Source organism: Scyliorhinus canicula, chromosome 1 (assembly GCF_902713615.1).
Source record: "Scyliorhinus canicula chromosome 1, sScyCan1.1, whole genome shotgun sequence".
Taxonomy (NCBI): domain Eukaryota; kingdom Metazoa; phylum Chordata; class Chondrichthyes; order Carcharhiniformes; family Scyliorhinidae; genus Scyliorhinus; species Scyliorhinus canicula.
Genome location: NC_052146.1, coordinates 235,681,720 through 235,707,086, shown reverse-complemented (window position 1 = coordinate 235,707,086; position 25,367 = coordinate 235,681,720).

The following is a 25,367-nucleotide window of genomic DNA, read 5'->3' as shown; positions in this document are numbered from 1 at the left end:
GAACGGGGGGAGGACACGCGATCCCGGTTGCCATCAAGGTGACGGTCGCTCTTAACCTCTATGCGACCGACTCCTTCCAGTCTCCGAGCGGGGACCTCTCCGGGATCTCCCAGTCATCGGTCCACAGGTGCATCCGGGATGTGACCGACGCCCTCTATGCCATCGCCGATCGCTACATCACCTTTCCCGAGGACCGAGCAATTCAAGACTCACGAGCTCGTGGATTTGCCAGCGTGGCCGGGATACCGATGGTGCAGGGGACAATCGATTGTGTTCGCGTCCCCATGCGCCCGCCTGCAGGGGACAGATAGGTGTTCACAAACAGGAAGGGGACATACTCCATGAATATCCAGGTGGTATGCGACCCCCACATGACGTTCATGAATGTTTGTGCAAGGTTCCCAGGAAGTGTGCATGACTGCTACATACTGGCGCAGTCGTACATCCCTGAGATGTTTGAGGGACATCCCCCCGGCTGAGGAGCTGGTTGCTAGGCGACAGGGGTTATCCGCTGAGGTCTTGGCTGATGACGTCTATACGGAGGCCTCAGACCAATGCGGAAACACGATACAACGAGGCCCATGCAGCAACCAGGGGTGTGGTGGAGCGCTGCCTTGGCCTCCTGAAGATGAGACTCAGGAGCCTGGACCGCTCCGGAGGGGCCCTGCAGTACCAGCCCGACAGGGTCGCTCGCATTGTTGTGGTCTGCTGTGCACTGCACAACATTGCGATGCAGAGGGAGAAGTCGGTGGAGATGGCGGAGATGATCATCTCCCATGTCCCAGTGGGCAGGGTGTGAAGGGACAGAGGATGGGGGAGGTGTTTGTCATGCAGGGTTGTCTCACTTGTTGCAGCTCCGCCAACATCGCATTGCGCAACCTCCCAGGTCGCAGATCTCCCAACAAGGTCCAGTGCCCTCTGCTCAAACGTGGTGAGGGGGTGCAGGATGGGCGAACCCCCTCCAGTCTTGTACCGCTCACGAGTGTTATGAGCAGTCTTGTCCTGTTGGGGGAGGGGGCATAGGTAGATCATTACAATACGGCAGGTATCAGCAGTCCATTCAGATACTGGCACATTTTGGGGGTCAAGTTGTAATAAGACCATTGCATCTCTCCACGGGGGCCAGAGCGCTGGGTCTGTGATTACTTTGTGAACCACCCTCAACTCACTCTGCCCCAATCCCCCTCCTCCCCCCGTGCCAGGGGGATGGGGGGGGAGGTGGGTGATTAAGTTAATGGGGGAGGGATGGTTGTGACCAGGGGGCACCCTCTTGGCACTTACCCTGGCAGCCCTGGTGAGGTCGTGCATCTTCTTCCGACATTGCTCTGCAGAGCGAGGGGTCTGCCCCACAGCACTGACGGCAGCAGCCACCTCACGCCAGGCCTGGCGCACCGCGCTGGCAGGGTGGCGATGCCCTCTACGCGGGCAGATGATGCCCCTCCTCTGCTCGATTGATTCGAGCAGCGTCTCCACGTCAGCCTCAACGAATCGCGGGGCTGCTCTCCTGAGCTCCGACATCCTGGCCTAGTTTCTGTGCTCGCCCGCGCCCTTTTACAGCGTCGGGCGGCGTCACGTGGGCGTGTTCGTGCCAAAAACTGTGGCTGGATTCTCCATTTCTAAGACTAAGTGCTGACGCCATCATAAAAACTTTGGACTTTCAGGAATGCAAAAACGATGCGACAGGTGGAACAATTCAGCAACTCAAAAGGGTCTAGCACGGGCATCATGTGAAACGCCACACTCTGCACCCGAAACAGCGCCGGATTTGCCGGTTCCGTGATTGCCGCACACCTGCAGCCGCACTCAAGCACCAGCCCTCTGCCCGAGACCCAGGAGACCCTGCAGTTCAGGTCAGAGGAGGAAACTGACTTTTCGTCACTGCTGTCTCCAACACCCTGCACCATCTCAGAGACTATTACCTTGGTTAGGCACATTAGTGAAGAGGCTCGTGGGACACTATCTGGTGCGCACCACACAGCCGTTCCAGTTTCAGCAGGCGGAGGTAGGAGCAGCCGAGGGGCCGGACGGTCAGAGGGCAGTCCAGCCCGAGGAACCAGCTGCCGCCAGATGGGTCCCGGGCTCCTGGAACATCGAGTCCCACCCATAGTTCAGGTACAGGCAGGGACAACGGGAGGGGATCACGGTCGGCATCCAGCATCTGTGGGCATAGGTGGAGGAGTCCATCTGCGCGCAGGAGCAGGGGGTGGTGCCGGTCATGCATGCCACCCAGGCCTACACCGCACGGATGGCATGTGGTGGAGGAAATGGGTGCGACGGTGTTCAAGGGTGGCGCTCGGGTGGCGTCAGCCTGTGCAAAGCCTGGGGAATTCTGTGCAGGCAGGGGCCGAGGCCCAGGACAGGGCTGCCCAATCACAGGCAACCATGTGGCAGAGCCACATGGAGATTGCAGCGGCACTCCTCAGCATGGCCCAGTCACAGCAAGCCATTGCCGAGAGCGTCGGCCACATTGCCCAGGTTCAGGCCGACGTGGCACAGACACAGAGGGAGGTGACCCAGTCCCAGAGGGACAAGGCCCATTCACAGAGTAATGTATTGCAGTCCCACACGGAGATGGACCACTCCCTGTGCTCCATGGCCGTAAATGTACAGACCCTTGTCGAGAACAGAGTGGACCTCCAGGACTGGCAGCGCCAGGTGCCGGGGGGTGGGGTCTCAGGGGATGGCTCCACTCACACCCCCATCCCATGGAGTAGCTTGGGTGTCATTGGGCACCTTGAGGGTGGAGGAGGTGCTGGGGCCCATGCCAGTGACTCCTGCAGGGGAAGGCAAGGAACAGAGCAGCGCCGCGGACTCCCCCTCCTGTCCCTTGTGCATCTGGTGGGTAGTGGGCAGAACAGGGCAGCACCATGCCACCCGCGACGCCCGAGGAGCAGCCGACCCCATCCAGGCTGGGCTGTCCCAGGAGACATGCGCCAACAGGGACCCCCGTCGCAGGTCAGTGCTCCCAGCAAGCCGCCTCCACTCCTGTTGTACTGTCTGGGGAACCACAAAGGCGTAGTGGTAGGGCCCGTAAGGCCAGAAAGTTAGACACCAGTTAAGTTGGCATGGGTGTCGGGCACAGACTGTCTATATTTATTCACAATAAACACATGTTCAAACCATTCAAACCTGCCTTGGTGCTCTGTCGGATGGGTGTGGGGGTGGGACTCATACTGGCCAGTGGGAGTGACCCTGACCATCCCCAGCAACCCCTCCCCAGCGATACGACATGACCGGCCAGGCCGCATGCAGGGATCACCCAGGTGGAAGGTGCTACTGTGGGCATGAGTCAGACATTATCATATGGTGTAGAGCATGGAGCTCATCGCAGAGCAGGCTTTCATCATCCTCCATCCCATGGACCAGACCCACTGTCACTGCCAACCAAGTGCCCCTAGCATTCGGGGCCACAGGTATATATAATGGAGGGTGTGTGCATGTGGGTGGTTTAGTGATGTGGGAGGTGAGAGGGTGTGGTATGGTGGAGTCCGTGCCTCTGGCCAGCAACCCCCTCCCCCCTAGTCTGTGAACCGGGTGTGTCCCAAGCGAGCTGGCTCTGGCAGTACCGTTGTGCGGCCTCCCGTGCCTGGCCATGCCCCAGGTCATGCTCATTGTCCCATCCCCTGTCCCATCCCCTCATCTTGTTATGCTCTTGGTGTAGCATATGCCGCTTCCTTGATGTGCATTCTGAGAAAGGAAGGTTCAGATATGGAGATAACTTTAACACGTTTATTGAACTATTTACAATTCTCCTACTCGGGTTTGCCACTACTGTTAATCCTTCTATAGCTACTCAGACTGACGAACCAGTCTGCTACAATTCACATGGTGGGTGTGATGCTGAATCAACCCCGTGTCTGTACTCACTGAGTGTCTCCACTGGAAAGAGGAAGATCATGTGTGCTGTGTCCTTTATATATGGGTTAGTGTAATGCCCCCCTGTAGTAGTGTCACCTCTGTGTGTATCGTGAATGCCCATTGGTCATGTCCTATCTTACTGACCTATTGGTTGAGTGTCTGTGTGTCATGTCTCTGGTGCTCCCTCTAGTGTCTATCTAGTCTATGTGTACTTACATTAACCCCTTGTGTATCTACAATGATGCATATCACCACACTCTTCGTCTGACGAGGCCTGTCCTTCCTCCTCATCCTCCTCCAGCACATCACCCCTCTGCTGTTCGATGTTGCGGAGGACACAGCTGACCACCACGATGCAGGCGATCTTCTGGGCCTCTTGCTGGTGGGCCCCTCCAGAGTGGTCCAGGCACCTGAAGCGCATTTTCAGGACCCCAAAACAGCTCTCGAACATACCCCTGGGCGCTGTATGGGCATTGTTGTAGCGGGTCTCTGTGTCGGTCTGTGGCCTCCGTCTCGACGTCATCAGCCACGACCACAATGGGTAACCCCTGTCGCCCAGCAACCAGCCCCGCAGCTGGGGAGGGGGAGTGTCCCTCAAACATGTCGGGGATCACCGAGTGCGCCAAGATTACCGAGCCATGCACACTGCCAGGAATCCGGGGCAGATGTGCATAATGCGCATCGGATGATTGCACACTGCCTGAATATTCATCGAATGGTAGCCCTTTTGGTTTGTGAACAGCGGCCTATTGTCCTCCAGTGGCTGTAGGGCGACATGCACCCCATCGATGACCCCCTGGACCCGGGACAACCTGGCGACAGTAGCGAATCCCGCTTCCCGGGCATCCTGGTTGGTGCAATTCACAAGGTAGTCAATATACAGCTCGGCCTGGGCACACAGGGAGTCAGTGATGGCACGGATACACCTGTGCGCTGATGCCTGGGAGATGCTGGATAGGTCGCCACTCGTTGACTAAAAGTTCAGTACGACTGTCACCTTGATGGTCACCGGGAGTGGGTGTCCATCCCCATACCCCTGCAGTGTCAGGTGTGTCATCATATTGCAGATGTGTCGCATTGTCTCTCTGCTCAGTCGCAGTCTCCGTCTGCATGTCCGGTCCGGAAAGTCATCAAAAGACATGCGGTTGCGATACACGTGTGGCCTCATCTGGCGCCTCCTTGGCACCTCCTCCTCTCCTCCCCCTCGGCCTGGCGGGCATACGGCCCACCAGCCTGAGCGGATGCCACCTGCCCCCTTGCAGCCTGCTCCTCTGCTACTGACTCTGGCTAGGCAAGTTCATGACTAATAAAGCCTACTGTTCACTCGCTCTCTGCCTCTTGGTGAATTGAAGGTATATCACTGGGAATTTGGGTGGCCCACAAACTTGACCAGTCTGGTGAGTGGGGTGAAGATTGGTTTGAAGAGGTGGGATGCCCTTCATCAGACCTTGGCGGGAAGAGTACATACGAACTGTGAAGATGAATAATTTTCCTAGGTTTTTGATTCTGTTCCAGTATCTCCCAACATTTCTTCCTCAGGCTTTCTTTCGTAGGGTCAAGAAGTTAATATCTACTTTTTTTTGGGTGGATAAAACCGCTCGGGTTCATAGGGCATTTTTGCAAAGGGATGTAGAATCACGGGGAGGGGGTGGTTTTGCACCACCTAAACTGCTGTGTTATTACTGGGCGGAAAACATTGATAAAGTGCAGAGGTGGTTTAAGGATCCGGACTCTATACGGGGGGAGGATGGAGGAGACTTCACGTATAGAATCAAGTCGGAGGGCTCTTGCTACTGCTCCGCTCCAGTTCTTTCTGGCAAGATTTTCATCGAGCCCAGTCGTAATAGCCTCTGAGGATTTGGAATCAATTTAGGCAGCATTTTAAATTAGGTTCTAAGTTACTGATGGTGACAATTTGCAGGAACCATGGGCTGAATTCTCCGCCCTGTCGCGCAGCATTTCTTCCCCGACCCGCCAGCGGGATTTTCTGTTACGCTGGCCGGTCACTGGGGTTTTCCATTGTGGGGCAGCCCCACACGCTGGTGGGAAACCTCCGGGCGTCGGCAAAACGGAGAATCCCGCCCCACAGTTTGTGCCATCTGGTTTAGATTCAGCAATCAGGGAGAGAAAGGGGTTGCAGAGGTTTAGGGATGTGTTTTTGGAGAATAGGTTTGCTGGTCTAGATGGAATTTTAGACAAATTCCAGCTCCCGAGATGGAATGTATTCTTTTTTTTTTTATAAATTTAGAGTACCCAATTCATTTTTTTTTTCAATTGAGGGGCAATTTAGCGTGGCCAATTCACCTACTCTGCACATCTTTTTGGGTTGTGTGGGCGAAACCCACGCAAACACGGGGAGAATGTGCAAACTCCACACAGACAGTGACCCAGAGCCGGGATCGAACCTGGGACCTCGGCGCCGTGAGGCAACAGGGCTAACCCTCTGCGCCACCGTGTTGCCCACAGATGGAATGTATTCTGATCAGCGATTCTGTGTGAGGAGCTTCCTTAATTCCCCCTGGTCCCGGTGGTCTCCCTTTTGGAGAGGATGCTGTCCTTTGATGAGCTAGGGGAGGCAAAGATCTTAGATATTTATGGGCAGATGTTGGCGCCAGACCAGGCATCGTTGGAAGTAGTAAAGAGGAAGTGGGAGGACAAGTTGGTCTTTGCGGGGAGGTGGTGGGGCTCTTCATAGGGTTAACTTCACCTCCTCGTGTGCAAGGTTAAATCTAATACAGTTTAAAGTGATGCACAGGGCGCACGTGAATGGGTTTTTCCTCAGAGGTAGAGGATAGGCGTGAGCAGGGCTCTAGGAGGCCAGCGAAACTCACATATTTTGGTCTTGCCCCAAGCTTGTTAATTTTTGGCTCTCCTTTTTTGAAACAATGTCAGGGATTCTGGGTGTTGAATCAGAGCCGTGCCTACTGGTGGCCATTTTTGGAGTGTCGTTCTTGCCAGGGCTGCAGGCAGGGATTAAGGCCTCGCTAATAGCCCGGAGACAAGTCTTGCTCGAATGGAGGTCTCTAGCGCTGTCTAAGGCTTTGACTTGGTTTGGGGACCTGATGGAAGTTTCTGTAGCTTGAGAAGATTAAATATGCCATGAGGGAGTCGGTGGAAGGTTTCTAGTTGAGGTGGCAGCCATTCATTGCCTTTTTCAGGGAGCTGGTTACCGTCAGTTGTTGGGGGGGGGGGGGGGGGGGGTATGGAGGGAGGGGTAGGTCAGTCTATTAGAGTCTTTTTTTGGGGGGGGGGGGAAGTCTTGGTATAAAACTGGGTTGGGATGGTTGTGTTTTATTGGGGTTATTTTTGTAATAATGAAAATTTTGCTTGAATAAAAATATTTTAAACATTTGTTTTGATGCGATTTAACCTGATTCACGGTAAGTGATAATTGTTTTCATCATTTATTTAGGCCCAAATCTTCCAGGCTCTGATCTTTGGAGACCGGGCAACTGATCCATGATATATGTGTCAGGACCCAGCAGAAATCCTGACCATGGGTGGGAATTGCCCAGGAAATTCAATGGGCAATTCCCCAGCTCCCAGGGGCTCTTCCACGAATGCCTCTGGCCTGAGAGTTCAGACAATTGCACAGGACGTACCTGGATAGTTACCCAAGAAATGTTATATAGAGAAAATCTAATCTAACTCATGACCTCCCCCTAATGGTCGACACTGAACCCTGACACCATCGTACTGCTCAGCACATACCAATGTTTTTAATGTTTTGGACAAAGGGTCAGCTTTGATAACTGATTTCATAACTGTTTTTACTACACCTGCACAACTGAACCTTCTGTAGAAGAGGATCATGCAACCCGTTTGTGTTTTGGCTGGAGATTTACAACAATAAACAAATTAGCAAAAGTAAGATAGCGAAATCCAGAGTGTCTTTGCATTGAATCACTGATGCTTGTTTAGATGCTGAAGGCAATGCATTAAGAACTGATGGTGCCTGAATATTATCCAATCAGTTCCTGATGCAGTATCTGCGACATCAGAAAAATTGCTCTGTCACTTACTTAGGAAGATGATTTTACTACAGCTGCCTGCAGGCAGCAGCTGATTCCTGTTTAAGATCTCTGTCCAGCCTCAACTAAATAATGTGATCCATGCCTTTTATGATAAGCAGTACATTCTTTGCATGCAAATATATTAAACCCAATAAAGAAGGAAATCCTAATTTACACAGATCAACATAAATCTAATGGTAAATCCATGCACGTGTAAGGAAATCCTTCATCTGTGTACCATTCATTTGTATTATTTATAACAAATCAAGAAAAATATACAATTTGAAAGCTTTTAAAATTGGTGGATTTGCGTCCTTGGGTCTAAAAGAACCATTGTAATTTTAAGAGCTTCTCTGATGGCTTGCAAAGAGGCACAATAAGCAGAAACTCACAATGATAATTAATTCAGTCTGTGGGTATGGTCAGTTTTGTGGTTGGAGCAGGTTCCAGCACAATGTTTATTAAATGACCATTTATGATTTGTGTTGGATATAAATTGTGCTCGAAAGTTCCTCGGTCTTTGGGCTGGTTTGGCGGATTTTGAACGAATTTCACAGTGCAACCTAATGGAAACTCCAGACCCTGGTATTTAAAATCAGATGGCAGCACAGTTCTGATACAGTACAAAGAAATTACTGTATTTAGCATAATCCCAGTGACCACTGTGGGGGAAACTATTAAACACTCACAGTTGCCAGCTGAGATTAAGCCAACTCACAGCAGTTCTTGTTAGCCTTGAAAGTAGGATCATGTCAGTAAATCTCCTTCTTTACGTGTGCCTGAAGGTAGAGCAGTTCACAACAGGACCTGGCATATCCAACCAGATAACTGTGATCTCCCAGGTTTACAACATCAGATCCACTGTGCCAGAATTTGGAAAGTTTAAACTATGGAAGCCCTACAAAGCAATTCATTTGACATCCATATAGGTCAATTGCTATATTGTCAATTCTATACAATGTAAATAAACTGCACTATAAGATCATTAACTGGTCTTTAAGGGCACGATTCCCCTGGAAAATTGTAGTGATTGTCTTACTGACTGACCCGTCCCCCCCACTGACCACATGTCCATTCTCCCGAAGGTCTTTCAGCCGTTGGCCGATCCCAGGCAGCACCCTGTCCTGACTCGGAGCCATGGAGGCGAGCTCCGAGGATGCAACAGTGGTCGCAGCCCAGCTGTCATCCCCATCCCCCACCTGGCCAGCTACACGCACCTCGGTGGGACATGGTATTGGACAGGCTTCTGGGGCACAATCTGGTGAGCATCACACTGCTTCTGATGCACATCTGGTGGAGGCAGGAACCCCCAGGTGAGCTGGCAGTCGGAGAGCTGCTGGATCCCAGGACCCAGCTGGGTCCCAGCCTGATGCTGAGCCTGTGGTATCGAGTTATCTGGAGCCGATGCAGACGATAGGGACCAAACTGGACGTTGAGAGGGAGATGTCAGCTTCACTATAGCAGATCCATAGCCACTTGGAGGAGTCCCAGAGACTAGGGGCATAGGAGATGGTGCTGGCAATGAGTGGTACTGAGGCCAACACTGCTAGGATGGCAACCGCAGTGGAAAGCCTGGTGCATAACGTCAGCACCACTAGTGAAGGTATCCAAGGTGTTGCGCAGTCGATTATGGCCATGGCTGAGGGACTCGGCCAGATTTCTGCCTTGCTGGGGGAATGTGACCTAGTAACAGGCCGACCTTGATGGGATTCTGCTGATTTCCCAGCTGGTAAGGGAGGCAAAAATTGCTAATTCCCTCAAACCGAAGAGACCTGCAAAATATCCAAGTGACCGTCAATGATTTTCAGGCAGCTAGATGGATTATTAACGAGAGGCCCGACAACTGATTTATGTCTGAGTCAAGAGGTTGGTCAGCCTTGAGGTGTGGGTTTTCCCCAACTGTGGATGCAGCCCAGGAACTGATAGCACTTAAAGGCAAATTTAAATTTTAACAATATGTGGAGCCCAAGAATCTGAGGGGGCTTAAATCCTTTGTGTGATCAGATGAAACAGTGCAGAATTGAGGTGAGCTCCTGTATTCGGTACTGTTACAGACCATTCAGATCTCAAAAGCTCTGCATGAGAAAAGAGTATTTCACCAGAGACAGGAGGGAATCTTAGTTACCTTCTGTGCAAGTGGCATCCCCGCCCATGCATCTGCGACATATCCCCCAGCGACTGCCACTTGATATAAAGGCGCTCAGCAATGGCCGTCACTGACTCAGCAATGCCTTGGACACCTCCACTCATGCTGCTGATTTTGTGCTGCAGGCTTTCCAATGCGGTCACCACCTTAGCCTCAGTGCCACAAGCCGCCGGCACCATCTCTAGCGCCCACAGCTTTTGGGACTCCTCCAATCGGCCATGGACCCACTGGAGTGGTGCTGATATCCTCTCCATCTCATGGCCGCACCCTGGTTTCCGCATCAGCTCCGGGAAAATCTTGCCCAGAGGCTCGGCATTGGACTGGGATCAGCTGTGTCCTTACATCCAGCAGACCTCCTACTGCTGTCTCCCCTGGATGTTCCTACCTCCACCCGATGTGCATCAGCAATAGTGTGGTACTCACCAGGTTGTGCGCCAAAAGCCTGTCCACTAATATCACCCACTAAAATGTGTGTCTGTGCATTGGTGGGAAGTGGGGGGTGATAGCCGTGATGCCTCGATGGTGGCATCCCCGGAGCTCTCCTCTGAAGCTCTCCTCTTGGAAGGCCGGTTAGGTGGTGGGGGGTGGGGCTGATGCCCAGATGGGCTGGCACCATCCGATGGCAGGTCCTGTGGAAGAATGGACACGTGGTCAGTGAGAACGGAAGATCATCCGTGTCTGACATGAACAACTCACTTGCAACAGGTCATCTGGCTGGGGTGCGCTAGATCCTCATCTCTGTGGGGTAGGTCAACCTCGCTGTTGGTGACTCCTCAATCCTGGGTCACCCCACGACCTCCAGGATCTGTTCCTCATAGAGGGCGAGGACTCTGCACTGCTCATTTGGGCCCTTTCCTACCCGTTATGGGCCAGCCTCTCCTGTGGGGACAGAGAGAGGGCATTGTGAGCTACATGCTTCATGCGTTGGGTGGTTTTATGGTGGGGATACCGGTGTGAGCATCGCTGCTGGGACACAGATGCATTATGGTGGTGATGTACCAGCCACAGGCTCATTTTGGGGGGGTTTCCGGGGGTGGCACACGGGACCACTTCTTATGACACTGGACTGCGGTCTTCCTTGTAAACCCCTCCCCCTGGACATGATGGCCTCTGCCACTGCCTCCCAGGCGGAACTGGCTGACCCTCCAACCCGCTAAGGGGAACGGGGTGTCCCGTCTTGACTCCACTGTGTCCAACAATCTGACCAGGTCAGCATCTCCGAAAAATGGAGTGGGTCTGCACAGTGGCGTGGCTGCGTGCTGTCGGGCAGAGTGTTATTGTGCTGCTCCCCTTTATTAGCGGGGAGTTGCCGGGCACGGTCTAGGCAAATCAGCTGGTGGGACAGTCATTGCCGCCATGATGGCCATGGAGGATCATTATTGACCCTAATTGACATTAGATACCGGTCGTGCTTTTGCCTGGTTGGCCGTCAGGATGAATCTGGCAAGTCACGCTCGTTTTTGCACCGAGTGCTTCCCCCATTAGATTGCGGCCATTGATTGTAAATAGTTGAGGTCACAGCATTGATCCATGTGGCACTCCACCAGGTACATGTTGCCAATCTCATCTGCTCTTTGCTTTCTTTTGGCAAACCAATTCTCTATCCATGCTAGCACGTTACCTGCAGCAGCATGGTCTCATAAGCTTTGATGCAGCACCTTATCAAATGCCTTCTGGAAATGCAAGTACATCAGGTACATGGGTTTCCCTTCATCCCTTTGCTTGATTAATCAAGTATGATTTCCCTTTAGCAAAACCATGTTGACTCTGCCTGATAAGATTTAATCTGCCCTATTATAGCCAGCTTGACAATAGATTCTAACATTTTGTCGATGGAAGTGATGAGACCATCAATTCACAAGACACGTGATTGGAAGTGAACAGTGGTTTTAATAGTCTTACAACTGAGCCTGCCTGCGACGAGATGAACTGGCAGCAGGCTCATGACTGCAGAGCTTTATACTTCCGGTTAGTGGGAGGAGCCATGGGCGGAGCCCAGTACAAACTCCTCATCTCCCCCTATGGGCAGAGCCGCGCAAAGGCTCGTATACAGAGCCCACAAGGACACAATACATATGATACAACATAGTGGGAATTACTAGGTTTATAATTCACCACATTCACCCCCTGTAAAAAAATCAAGTCTGGCGGGGGTGATGGGTCTACAAATTGAGCCGGTCCGGCGGCCGAGTCGTCCTCTGGGATCGGCGAAGCACCGGGGTTGCAGCCTCTTCTGGTGGCTGGGTGGTGATGGTTGGTGAGGGTACGATAGTGGACTCCGGGGGTGATTCGGTCCGAGCTTCGTACCCGACTGGTTCGACTGGCGACGGGGAGCGCTGGAAACCCATAGGCGCGGAGCACGGGCAGTGAGCCTGTAGGTGCGGGGGCGCAGGGTGTAGTGTGAGGGGTACCTCGGCGGTAGTGGTGGTGGGATTGGATCCTGCAGGCGGCAGGTCCCGGAGGGAAACACAGTGTCCTGACGGCCGTCAGGGTATTCGATGAAAGCGTATTGGGGGTTGGAGTGGAGTAGGAGCACTCTCTCACGTGGGTCAGTTGTGTGTGCCCGGACGTGCTCCTGGAGGAGAACCGGGCCCAGTGTCTTCAACCATGCTGGGAGCGAAACCCCCGTGGTAGTGCCTCTAGAAAAACAAATAGCCGTTTGTGAGGGGTCTGGTTGGTGGCTATGCATAGGAGGGACCTAATTGCATGGAGCGCGTTGGGGAGGACCTCCTGCCAATGGGAGGTCGGGAGATTCCTGGGCCGGAGGGTCAGTAGGACGGTCTTCCAGACCGTCGCGTTCTCCCTCTCCACCTGCCCATTCCCCCTGGGGTTGTCCTGCTCGGGGCGATGCCCTTGTCGAGCAGGTACTGACGCAGCTCGTCGCTCATAAAGGACGAACCTCTGTCGCTGTGTACGTAGCTGGGGAACCCGAACAGGGTGAAGACACTGTGCAGAGCTCTGATGACTGTGTGGGAGGTCATATCGGGGCATGGGATAGCAAAGGGGAAGCAGGAGAACTCGTCGATGACGTTCAGGAAGTACACATTCCGATTGGTCGAGGGGAGTGGCCCTTTGAAATCGATGCTCAGGCGTTCAAAGGGCCGGGAGGCCTTTTTCAGGTGGGCCCTGTCTGGTCTATAGAAGTGTGGTTTGCACTCTACGCAGATCGGGCAATCCCTGGTGATGGCTTTTACCTCCTCGGAAGACAAAGGCAGACTTCGGGCTTTGATGTAGTGGGCGAGCCGGGTGACTCCCGGATGGCAGAGGTCATTGTGGATAGCTTTCAGGCGGTCGTCTTGCGCGCTGGCGCACGTGCCGCGGGACAGGGCATCTGGGGACTCGTTGAGCTTCCCCGGTTGATACATAATATCGTACTTGTAGGTGGAGAGTTCGATCCTCCACCGCAGGATCTTATCATTTTTAATTTTGCCCCTTTGTGAGTTGTCAAACATGAAGGCAACCAATCTTTGGTCGGTGATGAGGGTGAACCTCCTACCTGTGAGGTAGTGCCTCCAGTGACGTATAGCTTCCATGATGGCTTGTGCTTCCTTTTCGCCCGAGGCGTGTCGAAGTTCCGAAGTGGAGAGGGTTCGGGAGAAAAAGGCGACTGGTCTCCCTGCCTGATTTAGAGTGGCTGCGAGAGCGACCTCTGAGGCGTCGCTCTCCACCTGAAAGGGGACGGATTCATCCACCGCCCGCATGGCCGCTTTGGCGATGTCCTCCTTGATGCAGGTGAAGGCCTGGCGAGCCTCATCTGGCAGAGGAAAGAGTGTGGCCTTAAATAGTGGGCGGGCTTTGTCTGCAAACTGAGGGACCCAGTGGGCATAATACGAGAAGACTCCCAGGCACCTCTTGAGGGCCCTGGGACAATGAGGGAGAGGGAGTTGTAAGAGGGGGCGCATACGATCCGGGTTGGGGCCCAGGACTCAGTTTTACACGAAATAGCCGAGGATGGCTTGCCTGGTCGTGCGGAAAACGCATTTCTCCGTGTTATACGTGAGGTTGAGTTTCTGGGCAGTCTGGAGAAATCGATGGAGGTTAGCATCATGGTCCTGCTGATCATGGCCGCAGATGGTGACGTTGTCCAAGTAGGAAACGTGGCCCGCAGCCCGTACTGATCCACCATTCGGTCCATTGCTCGTTGGAACACCGAGACCCCATTTGTAACGCCAAAGGAAACCCGGAGGAAATGGAAGAGGCGGCCATCTGCCTCTAACGCAGTGTAGTGGCGGTCCTCTGGGCGGATTGGGAGCTGGTGGTATGCAGACTTCAGATCCACCGTGGAGAATATGCGGTACTGGGCGATCTGATCACCATGTCTGCAATCGTGGGGAGGGGGTACGCACCGAGGAGCGTGAACCAATAAATGGTTTTGGCAATAGTCCAGTACCAGTCGGAATTTTTCCCCGGTCTTGACGACCACCACCTGAGCTCTCCAGGGACTGTTACTGGCCTCCATGATCCCCTCACGTAGGAGCCTATGGACCTCGGTTCTAATAAACACCCTGTCCTGCAGGCTGTATCGCCTGCTGCGAGTGGCTACGAGTTTGCAGTCCGGAGTGAGGTTAGCAAAGAGTGGAGGGGGTCGATTTTTAGCGTCGCTAGACTGCAGATAGTGAGTGGGGGCAAGGGCCCGCCGAAGCCGCGTGTGATGCTTTTGAGGTTGCACTGGAAGTCGAGTCCCAGTACGAGTGGGACGCAGAGTTCGGGGAGTACGTATAGCTGGAAGTTAGAGTAGCTAGCGCCTTGAATCGTTAGGGTCGCGACGGTGCGCCCTTGGAGGTGAACAGAGTGGGAGCCCGAAGCGAGGGGGATAGTCTGCCGTGCAGGGAAAATAGGGAGCGAACAGCGTCTTACTAGATCTGGGTGTACGAAGCTCTCGGTGCTGCTGGAGTCGAAGAGGCACGGTGTACTGTACCCATTGATTTTAATGGTCATCAAGTTGCGGAGGTGTTTTGGACGCGACTGGTCCAACGTGACCGCGCTGAGTTGCGGGTAATCGGAGGCTCGATCAGCTGTGCTGGAGTGGCCCCGTAAATGACTTTCCGCTGAGGTCGTAGTCTTCGAGGTGAGTTTCAGAGATTGAAGGGGATGGATCTCAAGATCGCCGCCCCCGTCGATCGCACATGGCGGGCGGCGAGGAAGATGGCACCCAAGATGGCGGGCCCCATGAGTCGCACGTGGCCAGCCGCGTGGAGGAGGGTTGCCGAGATGGCGGCCCCCCCATGAGTCGCACGTGTCGGGTGGGGGCGGAGTCGGCATACAGGCTGCAGCATTTCAGGGCCTGCGAATTTGGGAAGCGAGTCCTCTGGGCTGCGGGAGAGTTTTGAGAGGGGGTTTTCTTCGCCCGGCAGACCCGGGCATAGTGCCCTTTGCGTCCGCAGCTGCTGCAGGTCGCGTTGCAGGCCGGGCAGTGCTGCCGTGGGTGTTGGGGCTGCCCACAAAAATGGCACACTGGGGCTGAGTAGTGGGTAGGTGGCCGCGCGGCGCAGGCCTGGGGCAGTCGCTGGTCGGGGGCCCAGGATGGGGTTGCTTGGTCCGCGGGGAACGAGGTGAGGCTGCGGAACGAGACCTCCATGGTTGTAGCTAACGCTACAGTGTCCTGCAAGTTCTGGGCCCCTTTTTCAAGCAACCGCTGGCGCACATAGTTCGACCTGAGCCCTGCCACGTATACATCTCGGACAGCGAGCCCCATATGCTGGGCGGCTGATACAGCTTGATAATTGCAGTCCCGAGCTTGATAATTGCAGTCCCGAGCTAAGGCTTTTAAATCACAGAGGAATTTGTCCAGCGACTTCGCAGGGGCGCTGGCGGCGGGTCGTAAAAATGTGGCACGCGTAGACCTCATTGATGGGCCTCACGTACATTCGATCGAGCATGGCCAGGGCCTCCTTATCCGAGGAAGTACTGTTAAGTTGAGTAGAGATACGGTGGCTCACCCTTGTGTGCAGTAGGCGGAGTTTCTGCTCCTCTGTAGTTTCTGAAGTGCTCGATTCAGCCAGGTAGGCCTTGACACATCTGAGCCAGTGTTGAAAGATTTCTTTCGCCTCTGCAGCCTGCGGGTCGAGTTCTAGTCAGTCAGGTTTGAGGGCTGATTACATAGTCGTTTTCTTCAAGTTTCCCAAGGCTATTAAATTGATGAGACCATCAATTCACAAGACACGTGATTGGAAGTGAACAGTGGTTTTAATAGTCTTACAACTGAGCCTGCCTGCGACGAGGTGAACTGGCAGCAGACTCACGACTGCAGAGCTTTATACTTCCAGTTAGTGGGAGGGGCCATGGGAGGAGCCATGGGCGGAGCCCAGTACAAACTCCTCATCTCCCCCTATGGGCAGAGCCGCACAACGGCTCATATACAGAGCCCACAAGGACACAATACATATGATACAACACAATGTGAATTACTAGGTTTATAATTCACCACAGGAAGATGTTTGGCTAACTGACCGTGTAGCTTCCTGCTATCTGTCATTCTCGAATTCTCCAATGTGTCCAGAATCTAGGGAATTTTGGAAAATTACAACATATGCAGCTACTATTTTAAAGAGCCTACAATGCAGGCCAGACTCTGGGGACCTGTTAGCCTTTAGTTTTGATAAACTTCTCAATATCCTTTCCCTGGTGATTGTTTTAAGTTCCTCTCTCCCTTTCACCTCTCCAAAATGAAGACAGACACAAGGGCCGGGATTCTCGAGCCCGCGCTGGGTTGGAGAATCACCGGTCACGGGGGAATTTCCCACCACGCCGCTCCAACGCTGTGAAGCGATTCTCCAGCAACAGGAGAATTGGCGACAATTGCGCGCACGGTTGACACAGCGCCATTCGGGGGCCGTTAAAAATGGCCCCTGCGGCGATTCTCTGCGGTCGGCCGGCCGAGTTCTGCTCAGTCCCGCCGGCGAGATTCCAACCTGGTACCACCCGGCAGGAGCTCGGACCCACGGCCGCAGTGGCCGTCCTGGTGGGGGGGTGGGATGGGCAGGTGGGTGAGACACCCGGGGGGGGGGCTGCACGACGGCCAGGCCTGCGATCGGGGGCTACCGATCGATGGCCGTGCGCGATCTGGAGGGGGCCAACCTCCTTCCGTGTGGGCCCGCTGTGTGGCTCCGCCATGTTGCGCGGCGCAGAAACGGCCGCCACGTGCATCCGCCGACGCAGAAACAGCCACCACGCGCATGTGCGGACCCGGGTCGGCAGTGCAGGGCCGCGTATCGGCACCGGAGCAGCGCGCAGCACTCTGGTGCCCTGCTGGTCCCCTGAAATGGGCCAAGAGGCCCGTTGACGCCGGCGTGAAACACTTGGCTGGGATTTTGGAGAATCCCGGCCAAGGTGTGGTATTTCCTTATTTCCCTTCCCCAGACTCACTCTCAGGAAAATGTTCACTTCTCGTCAAAGCTAAACAAAGCTAAACCCTCCTTTGAAATAGCCTGGACCTGTCAATCAAGAGGTCTATAAAAGGTAATGGACCATGACATTTAAGGTAAACAATGCAGTTCAAAGATGTTTAGCTTCTCAGTCAGACCAGAAACTTGAAAAAGTTTAAGGGGAACTTAACTTCAAAGGTTTCCACCTTCATTTGGCAGATCTTTAAAATTGACATGCTGAAAGAGAGTTTAAACATTTTCAAGACTACAAAAGGGAAGACTTGCCACATGACCTCCATTTCAGGAAAGATCTCCAAATGGGGTCCCTCCAGCCCAGCCCAAGTTTCCTCAACCCCCACCTCCCCTGAAGACCCTCTTCCCCTCAGCACCCTGGGGGTAAGGGTGGAAAGGATACTCACACCTTTGCTCCACCTCAGTGGTGCTGCACCTCGGTGTCCCTGGTGCTTAGTCCCCATTTTTAGGGACTAATAGTGATTCATGCCTGGGGGACTTCCCACAAAAAGGGGAGGGGCAGGTGAATATTGAACTTTAATATTGCTAATGAGGTAAAAAAGGATGCAAATGACTTGAGATTCATTACTCGCCCTTTCTAGATGAGATCCTGAACAACAGCTGGAGCGGGCCGGGTGAATGGGAAACTGATTTGCGCATGGCGCAAATCCCGTTTTGGGGCTCTCCAGCAATTCTTCTGACATAGCAGGATCCAACAATTGATCCCATTAATCTTAGACCCACACTCCTTACCCTCAAACTGAATGCAAAATCCGATCATGTTATGATCACTGCTACCCAGAGGCTGCTTCACTATGAGCACAAAATCCGATCATGTTATGATCACTGCTACCTAGAGGCTGCTTCACTATGAGCACAAAATCCGATCATGTTATGATCACTGCTACCTAGAGGCTGCTTCACTATGAGCACAAAATCCGATCATGTTATGATCACTGCTACCTAGAGGCTGCTTCACTATGAGCAAGGCTTCGCTATTTTTATGCTCCACATCCCTTGTAATAAAGGCAAAAATTGCATTTGTCTTCCTTCATGCTTGTTATATCTGCATGCTACCTTTTTGTGATCCATGTACAAGGACACCCAGATTCCTGTGTAGTCTGCATTCTCTCTCCATTTAACAAATTCTATTCTTTCTGCCAAAGTGAAGAATCTCACATTTTTCCACATTATACTCCATCTGTTAATTTTTTTGCCCACTCACCTAACCTGCCTAAAACCTTTTGAATTGTGTCTTTCTCACAACTGACCTCCCAACGCATCTTTGTATTGTCAGGAAATTCGCCTGCAATACTCTTGATCTCCTCATTCAAATTATTAACTTGGCTTGTAAATAGTTGAGGCCCGAGCACCGGTCCCCATAGTATCCCATTAATTACAGCTTGTGAAACTGAAAATAACCCATTTACCCCGACGCACTATCCATGTTAATATTACACCCCCAATAGCATGAACTCTTATATTGTCCAATAATATTTTTTAACCTTATCAAAAGCCTATGGCTGGAACTTTCCGTCCGTTTCATGGCAGCGAGGGATGCAGTCAATGGGAAACCCCATTGATAACATTGGGACAAGATCTCGCCACTGGCCAATGGGTGAGCTGCCTCCTGCGCCATGAGCTGCGTGGCAGGTTGCGTTGAAATCCACCCTTTGGAATACACCACATATACTGGTTCCCTGTTGCCCACCCTACCTAGAACGTCCTAAAACACCTGATAAAAAGTTGGCAAACATGATTTTCCTTTCATAAAATCATGCTGATCCTGTCTGATTGTGATATGATGTTCAAATGCCCTGCTGCTACTTCCTTAATAATGGTTTCCTGAATTTTCACCAACATCAGATGTTAAATTAACTGGCCTATGGTTTACTGATTTCTGTCTGCTCCTTTCTTGAATAGTTTCTGAATAGAGAATGAAGGCCGGCAGGTGACAAACGTACTAGCACTGGGGAAGGGTGCCCCGGATGAACCATAAAAGAAGGCCAATCAACTTTATTGAAGAACTCGTGAGGCAATGGTGTGATTTGGGGGGACGCATGGGTTGCATGCTATATCTGGAGAAGACCAGCTGAATGGAAGCAGACACACAGTGGGACCTTGTCTTGGCCACACCTCTCAGCATTATTCACCATCTATTGCCAATAGTCAGGTTCAATGACTGTTGGAAACATTCCCGACTTTCATTTTCCACCTCCGCAACAAACATTCTGCACCCCCCCACCCTTTGTACTTTTAGAAGGAACTTAGATGGTTGTTTGTTAAAAGGAATATTAAAGGATAGTAGGAGTGGGGAGGAGAGGAAGATTTAACTTGGTCGCACCTGTAGTAAAACACAGACCTGATGGGTTGAATGGCCACTTTCTATTTTGCAATATTTTATCATTCTACAATCCAGATTAAAATAAAGTTCCGTACAATATAGAATTTTTAATGTCTATGTAAAATATGTGTTATTGATTGGTTATGTTGAATGTCAAGTCTATTCATATTACCAAGTCTCTTCTGGTCTCATGTTGAACTAAAAGTATACATGCCATTTGTTGTTTTCTTCCTACGTGCACTACTTTACATTTGACTGTGGTAATTTTTCTTGGCCATTGTGGAATAATCTTGAATTGCTATTTTGTCCGACTCATTCTGAATTTGTTATTTCCTTACAAGATCAATCATGGGTCAAGAACAATTTTTTTTTCTCATTTTACTTACATACCGCTACACCTATGTAGATGTGGTAAGCTTTAATGCAGTAACAAGCCATGACACTGAAAGGAATGGATTAAAATTTGCAGGCATTTAAAACAACATATTTGGACACATTTTACTCAGATCTACATTACACTACATCTTGCTTTAATTTGCAACATTCTTTTATAAATTGCCCAACTGAAGATAAAAAAAACCTGGTTTACCCAGTAATTAACAACCTAATTATGAAATTCTATTTTTAGGAATTGCATATATTTCAAAGTTGTACGTTTCTGGGAATACAATCTTCTTTAGGTACCGTGCCTTGAGAGGTGGTTGGCAACTGCATCTTGGTTCATGGCTATACTTTGTAAGATATTGCAGTAGTTTGCCATATCCTTTGCAGACCATGGCTGACCAGGAATCTCTCCTGCTCTTAACACCAATAATTGACAGATGTTGGAAGGATATACAAGTTGGTATTGGTTGTGTTATGAATGCATCGCCCTTGGCCATCAAGTTGAATTCGAAGCTGGAGCTTCTAGCTCTGGGACAGGGTTACTGCCCACCATTAGACAATATATTTGAACATATCAGCGGGTCTTTAATATTGGATATTAGCAGGCCTTCTTCCATTTTATTTTTGAAAGAGGAATATTGCATATCCGGTCATCAAATCAATAGTTCATTAAGGCTATCCTCATTGAGAAGTTGTTAGTAGAGGCAACAGACTACAGAATCTCTGTAGGCTATTGTGAGATTGTGAAAATACTTCACAGTTGCCTGCAGAGATTATCTAGTCTGCAGCTAGATATCACAAGTTTTTTCCTCATAGCAAGCACGGACATTGTCATTAAATCACATTTTGTAAACAAATATATTGAAGATTTTTGCATTTTTGTAGATGCCCTTCACTTATTGTTACACTTTTATATTGTACAAATCTTTCCTGAAAACTTGGATTTTCTTTCATGGACTGAATTGTCAGGGGCTAACCTGCTTCCACTTAGCCTGGTCACCACACAGTTATTTGGCAGCTTTTGAAACATTAATTGACCCTGGGTGGGACGTCTGCCTTTATCTCGGAGGAAGATCCTCCACCAAGAGCTGCTGGCCAATTAAATGGCTGGCAGCTCTATAGTTGCAGCAATGCCACCAGGAGCAGTGAACGCTGCTGGGGCTACAGGCAGACCGCACTGAAAAGGAGCCATCTTGCCAGACATTCAGCTAGTAGCCAGGCTGGTAAGGAGTATTGGGGACTGAGTACAGCAGGGCGTAGAGGACGATGGGGTTTGAGGGGAGGCAAGCACTGGGGGTGGGGGAATTACCTAAGGGAGGAAAGGCCCAAATTGGACACAAGGTGTGAACACTTCCTGCCACTGGTAAAATGGCATTAATTGGTCACTTAAAGGCCTCAATTGGCCCCAAGGGTGGGCAAGCTATCTGTTGCCTCCACCACCACTGGTTAAATGCCAGAGAAGGCAGGTAGGCAACAGGCACAGCACCACCATGGCGCCCAAATATCTGGCCCCCTTCCTCTCCATGGGGCAACACGGTAGCACAGTGGTTAGCTTCACAGCACTAGGGTCCCAGGTTCGATTCCAGCTTGAGTCACTGTCTATGCGGAGTCTGCACGTTCTCCCAGTGTCTGCGTGGTTTCGTCCAGTTGCTCCAGTTTCCTCCCACAGTCCAAAGATATGCAGGTGAGATGGATTGGCCATGATAATTTGTCCTTAGTGTCCAAAACGGTTTGGTGGGGTTAATGGATTACGGGGATAGGGTGGAGGTGTGGGCTTAAGTGGGGTGCTCTTTCCAAGAGCTGGAGGGGGGGAAGGGGGGGGGGAAGGGGGGGGGGGAAGGGGGGGGAGAGGGGGGGAGAGGGGGGAGAGGGGGGAGAGGGGGGGGAGGGGGGGGAGGGGGGGGAAGGGGGGAAGGGGGGGGGAAGGGGGGGGGGAGGGGGGGAAGGGGGGGAAGGGGGGGAGGGGGGGGAGGGGGGGAGGGGGGGGAGGGGGGGGAGGGGGGGGGAGGGGGGAGGGGGGGGGAGGGGGGGGGAGGGGGGGGGAGGGGGGGGGGGAGGGGGGGAGGGGGTGGGGAGGGGGTGGGGAGGGGGGGGAGGGGGGGGAGGGGGGGAGGGGGGGGAGGGGGGGAGGGGGGGGGAGGGGGGGGAGGGGGGGGAGGGGGGGAGGGGGGGGGTGTTGGGTTACGGGTATAGGGTGGATACGTGGGTTTTGATTAGGGTGATCATGGCTCGGCACAACATCGAGGGCCGAAGGGCCTGTTCTGTGCTGTACTGTTCTATGTTCTATGTTCTATTGTTTATGTTTATCGCCCAATGTAAGCTCTATAGCTACTTCCAGCCTGATTAAACTGATAACAGTATCACTTCATAGTCAGAAAGTTGTAGCATTAAGTCCACTTTAGGTCCCGAGCACATAACCTAAGCTGATGCACCAGTGCGGGGCTGAGGGACAGTTGCAGATCAGATCTGGAAACAAAGTAAAGTGACACGATGTACCTTGGTCAAAATTATTCCTCAACCAACATTACCCAAAAAGTTATTCAATACATTATTGTTCATTCCATTGCTGTTTACAAGAACTTTGTCAATCATGTTCACCTGCATAACATTAATGCTCGCATTTAAAGTAATTCAGGATGTTTTTAGGTGCTAACACAGATAAAGAAATATTTTACAACTTCACTCTGCTTGTTAAATAATAAATTCCTATCACTGCTTTCTGCCACATGCCAGTTCAATTTAATGCAATTTTTAACCCAACAGCTTGGTTGATATACAAGACAGATATCTCTGATGTGCCCTTAAGTTCAGGCTGCCTTCTCTAATATGATAGCAAAGGCATCCTTATGATTTTGATGCAGCCTATGTTGATAAATGATGGTAGACAGTCGGCCTGCACCTCTACACTCCTGCAGCTGGCTGAGCTGGACTCCCAGAATTTCAGTACAAATGCAACAGAAGGAAGGAAATCTGTTGCCAACCAATTGTCATCAGCTATTGGTAAACATTGTTCCATGTTCCACAGTTGAAACCAAATCAGCAGGTCGGTCTTCCTCATCACAAAAAGAAACATTTTCCCAATATTTAATTTAACCCACTCTTCCACCAAAGAGATAGGTTTCAGAAATGATCTCCCCCACTTATTTTTTTCCCTTTTAAGAAGGTAAACATATGTTAACCAAAGTTGTAATCTTTCTCCTTTCCATATATACTTCACAGCTGGAACATAACATGAAGCTAATGTCCCAACAGTATGGTAAATGTCATTTTTACTTGATCCAACATGTTCTGCCATCCATTTACATACATATCTAGATTATGGGGATTTATTAAGGAGAAGTAATTACTTTCCTTATTAAGCCTCACAATGTAATCCAGGCCCATTGGACTGTTGGCCCATGCTGACCTACCACAATAGTTTCTCAGTGACAGCTGGCACGTGTCTTTACCTCACAAAGCCTCACCACGGTAACAGACCCCCACTGGTCAACCGTAACTGCTTTCCTGATGACAGTTAACCAGCACGTGTCTCATTGTTGCAGGGTCTTTCTGGTGAACCCCCAAGGTCCAAGGGAGCTGTTTAAAATAAAATGAGGTCATGACCCTTGAACTTTCAGATGCTGCAACAAATTGAAAGATTAACAGATTTGTTTTATAAAAATGGATTGGGTAAATCTTATTATGCTGTTTGGATGAAAAATAAAGATGACAGCAAGAGTCCTGTATGGTGTTTAGTTTCCAGCTGCAGTTCATTGACATTTCTTAAGGACTGCAAAGGGTGCAGTGGACTGAAGAGAAATTTCCTTCATCAGTTTTAATTCTTTTTAACAGGCAGCCAGCACTGAACTGTACTTAAAACCAGGCATCATTCTAATCAACCTTATTTAGAAGCATACTCGCTGCAAAATATGCCATTTATTAAAAAATTCTCATCTATTCCCACATTAAACCATTTATGGACTCTGATATTTGAAAATTTTTACCACTGTCTATATTACTTTATTTCTATCACATTAGCTATGTGTTGCAGTACCTACCATATCCCCAACAGAAATAAAGAACAATAAGGATACTTATGCAATTCAGTGAAGTTAAGCGGGTGCATTAATTTTAAACTAAAGTGAATCATGTTGTTATCTCTTCTCAGCAACAATGCAATAAAGCTTGTTCAAAAACAAACTTTCTTTTATATGTAACATTAGCAGGAGAATTTCTGTCTCCTAAAGGATCCTAAGTTTTACAATGTGTACTGTTGGCCATGTTTGCATAGTTGTTAAATAATAGTAGCAAATGTGCTGTATCTTTGGATAGTCACTTTGGCATTGAGATGAAACATTTAAAATATAAAATTGCTATGACCAAACAACTTGGGAGGATATTTCCTCCAGATATTAGCTGTAATGAAATTATAAACGTTTCTATGACATATTTATGAATTTGAGTCAGAAATGCCTTTCTCTTATAATACAGTTAAACAACAATCTAAATTCCTCCGGTGGATTGCACATCACTATAGTTTTTGAATTTGCAGTTAAGTTTTAATATTTTGCATGCCATTTTCACAAAGTTTTACTGATTTGTTTTGTATTTTGGAGTATACCAGAATAAAACACTTGCTGCATCCTTTGCTGGGTGTTGGCAAACAATTTGTTTGATTCACCAACTTTTGAAAAATTGAATGACATCAATTTTCTCATACAGTTTCTGTGGGTCAGTCCAGCTTGCAACTGCAAAATTTGCTTCAGTATTCATTTCTTTTAATACGCATTTTACTATTTATCTCAGCTCTTTAAATTGGTGAGGAAGTAGAAACGTTTACACTCTTTTAACTAATGTCATTATTTAGCAGTAGAAAATTACATTGTCATTGACTAAATGCGGATATATCCCCAATTATACTGCCTCCCATTCAAGACTGAAGATTATAATCTTTAGATGGTGAATCTAACTGAACATTTTTAACTGCTTCTTTAGTATATTCAGGACATGCAATACATCAACATTACTCACAAGGGGTCGGACTCATCAACAATTAACTAATTGTTTTCATTAAAAAGGTTTGTCAGCATGGAGCTGCTAATCTCTGGATCTAAGGCTAGCCTTTTCTTAGCTTGCTTACCTGTCTACCATCTCCAGGTTCATCCTCCCATCTCGCAGCATTCAGTAAACACTTTGCACCATAGACCTGTGCACAGGCCACAGAAACAGATCGCAAGTTGTATTTAATAAAAATGAAGGAAAGCTCA